Source organism: Plecotus auritus, assembly GCF_963455305.1.
Source record: "Plecotus auritus genome assembly, chromosome: 4".
NCBI classification, from domain to species: domain Eukaryota; kingdom Metazoa; phylum Chordata; class Mammalia; order Chiroptera; family Vespertilionidae; genus Plecotus; species Plecotus auritus.
The window spans coordinates 111,550,997-111,554,136 of NC_137775.1; the positions used below are offsets into that span (position 1 = coordinate 111,550,997).

The 3,140-nt window shown below is 47.7% G+C and overlaps 1 pseudogene across 1 annotated transcript in view; it reads right to left on the minus strand.

The window, feature by feature from the left end:
- LOC308246789 (GTPase IMAP family member 4-like) overlaps nucleotides 1–2,585 on the minus strand; it is a 33,179-nt pseudogene extending 30,594 nt beyond the window's left edge. Inside the window, exon 1 of the transcript in view lies at nucleotides 2,483–2,585. The product of the transcript in view is annotated as a GTPase IMAP family member 4-like (transcript). The remainder of the gene's footprint in view (nucleotides 1–2,482) is intronic.
- Between the last annotated feature and the right edge of the window lie 555 nt (nucleotides 2,586–3,140).

Consider the following 3,140-nt stretch of genomic DNA (forward strand, 5'->3'; position numbering starts at 1 on the left):
AGAAACATCAATGATGAGAGAGAATCATCATTGGCTGCCTCCTGCACGCCCACTACTGGGGATCAACCATACAATTCAGGCATGTACCCTGACCGGGAATCACACCCTGGTTACCAGGGGCTAGTGGATGGGGGAAATGGGGAGACGTTACACAGTACAAAATACCAGTTAGAGATGCATATGTTGTGGAGATCAAATGCACAGCATAGTGATTATCTATAATAATAAAAGCATAATATGCTAATTAGACTGGACATCATTCCAGATGTCCTTTCCAACGAAGCCAGGGTTGGAGGGAAGCCCAGGTTCCGGGTGCTTGCAGGTGGCTGGAGAGAAGCCTGGGTCCCGGGTGCCAGAGGGAACCCAGTGCTGGCAGCTGGGGGAAGGAAGGCCTACTCTTGCACAAATTTTGTGCATGGGGCCTCTAGTAGTTAATAATCCTGTATTATGTACTTGAAAGTTGCTAAGAGAATAGATCTTAAATGTTCTCACCACAGAAAAGATATAGTAAATATGGGACGCGATGCAGGTGTTAGCAAATGCTAAGATGGTGATTCTTTTTCCAATATATAAACATGTCAAATCAACATGTCACATACTTTAAACATACAAAATGTTACATGTCAATTATATCTCAATAAAGCTGGGGGAAAACTAGGTAGAGTTAGTGGGAGTTGGATTCTTCACTAGAGATAAGGAGCTGGCAAGAATGGGTGAAAATCAGACACCAGCCCATTAGCGTCACATTAAGTGAAACACCTCACTATATATAGGAAGTCAACTCAGAGAGTGTGAGTTAGGCATGGTCACATCCTTGTTAATGAACTAACCAGGTCAGGCCTCCTATCAGCATAATCCTGTTATAGCTTCTCTCCCTCCCTCCACTCAGAAACTGGCTATTTTCCTCACCTTTCTCATGACCCTCTTGGCAGGGAGAGACCTACAGAGATGGCTAGAGTAAGCCCTGAAGGAACGTTTTCATCCTCTCCCTGTTCTCCCATTTTTAATAGTGAAAAGGCCTTCCTTTCCTTTGAGAACCAGGAGACTTTGCAGGTGATTCCTGGCACCAGGACCACCTTGGTGGCACTGTCTCTGGGAAGGAGGTTCTCAAGAGGCCATTTTATAGGAAAAGCCCTAAAAGGCAAAAGCAGTTAAGATTCGTGATTCAGGCTAGAAGTGAAAACAGGCCTTGTAAATCTAATATGCTCTTCTATCCTGAGGTTATAGCCCTGAGGGGACAAGCGCTGGTGTCACAGGGACCTTCTGAGAACATCACTACAGTCCAAAGCTGTGTTTCCCAGTGGAAACTGCCCATCCCACTGCCTCAGTGGTGAATGTTCCTATCTCTTTAAGATGTCACCCCTAGGCATCCCTTCCCTGAACTTCCTGCCTCTGTGGTCTGAGAGGCAGGACACTTCCCCATGTGCTGGGAGGAAGAGTCTGCTGCACTCACAACTGGAGGACAGCAATAGGTCAGGGCCTTCTGGGTCCAGACTCAGAGCCTGTCACTGAATTTGCAGAAAAGGTGAACGCCAGCAGGGGAAGGAAATCAGCCACCAAGTAGGAGCCGTGATGACCAGGAAGAATGCAGTGCCTGCAAGAAGTTCACTGAGCACCTCCGTTCTAATAGGTACGAGGAAGGGGAGTGTGACCTAGAAAGAGTAACTCCACACTCCCAGGTGTGTAAGGGTGCCTGAGTTTCACACACAGCAGCTTCAGGAGCAGTGGCAAGCATCTCCTCCAGCCTAGATGCACAGGCTCTTGCTTGGGATAAGCCCTCTCCTAACCTACTCCCTTAACAAGGAAGAAGGGGTCTGCTCACTGTCCCGCAGGGATTAAATCACACTTTAGAAGGCAGCAAAGACTCCCCATGTGCATATCCAGTAAGGTAAAGAGATTTCTGAGGACATATAAGTGAGTCTAAACTCAGAATACGTTAAAGTGAAAATCCTGTGTGTATCTGGGCTGAACCGCCTAAAACACTCCACTCTTCTCCAAGTGTCCAGAAAGCAACTTGCCAGAGATTGCAAAGGTCATGACCATGGTCTTCAAACACTTGCCCTTAAACACCTGCTCCCCAACACAAGCTGCCCAGGACTGTGTTGGTGGCTGTGCTCTCTGAACTCCCTTTCTTCCTCTGCGTGACAAAGGAGTTGGACTAGGAAATCTGATCCAGACACTGAGATCAGGAACTGAGTGTGTCACAATCATTGGCTGGGGTGGGGGGGGGGGGTGCTTATACTGTGAAAATACATGTATGTGAAGCAAAATTTCTGAGAAATACACATTTGACAGAATTCCCTAGATAATTCCCAGAAACAGGAGGATCAGGAAACCCTCGACTAGGTGAATAGACTCAGTCCCTTGAAGATTTAGCATATAAGATCCTACATGGTTCCCATTCCTCTATGACAGTATGTGTTTGTAACTCCAGATTTCAGCTCTCTGGACCTGTCCAGGAACTTTCTAAATCCCAGCTTACCCATGGTACTGTCAGTTCCCTGAACCTTCTCATCTCCACCTTTGGCCAGGATTCCTTGCATTAGCAAAATTCCCAGCCTTTGCATCTGTGGCTCTTTCTCCATTTCTGCTCTGGTGTCAGTCATGGGAATGTATTGATTTCCATGGGGGTGAACATTATGAAGGCTTTGGTGTGGGGGGAGTTCCTGCAGAAATATGAATGCCTTTGGATTGAGGACCAGGCCAGCCCATCATCTAAGTCCTTTGGCCAGAGACAAGGTATTGAGTCCGCCTCTCCCTTGGATTCTCCTTGTGCGGTGCCAACTGGAGAGAACAGTCACCTGTGGTAACCAGGTGGAGAACATGAAGAGGTGGAAATGGAAATGGAAGCTGAAGCACAGACAGGACTCAGACAGAGTGTGTAGGAGGCTGGAACAGTTACAGGCCTCAGTGCACAAGGCAGCTGGGAAAGGCCCGACATCTGCTCTCTGGGGAGTATGTAATTGAGGGGCTTTCTTGTCCTGAGGCTGGAGAGGCAGACTGAGGACAGACTGCACTGTGCACAGGGACTTGGTGAGCACAGAATGTTCTATTGTATTAAATACTGACTGATTGGGTGGAGCCATTTTACTTGGAGAAGCCTCAGCTTGGGGGCAGGATGTCAGGAGTTGGAGGGGAGT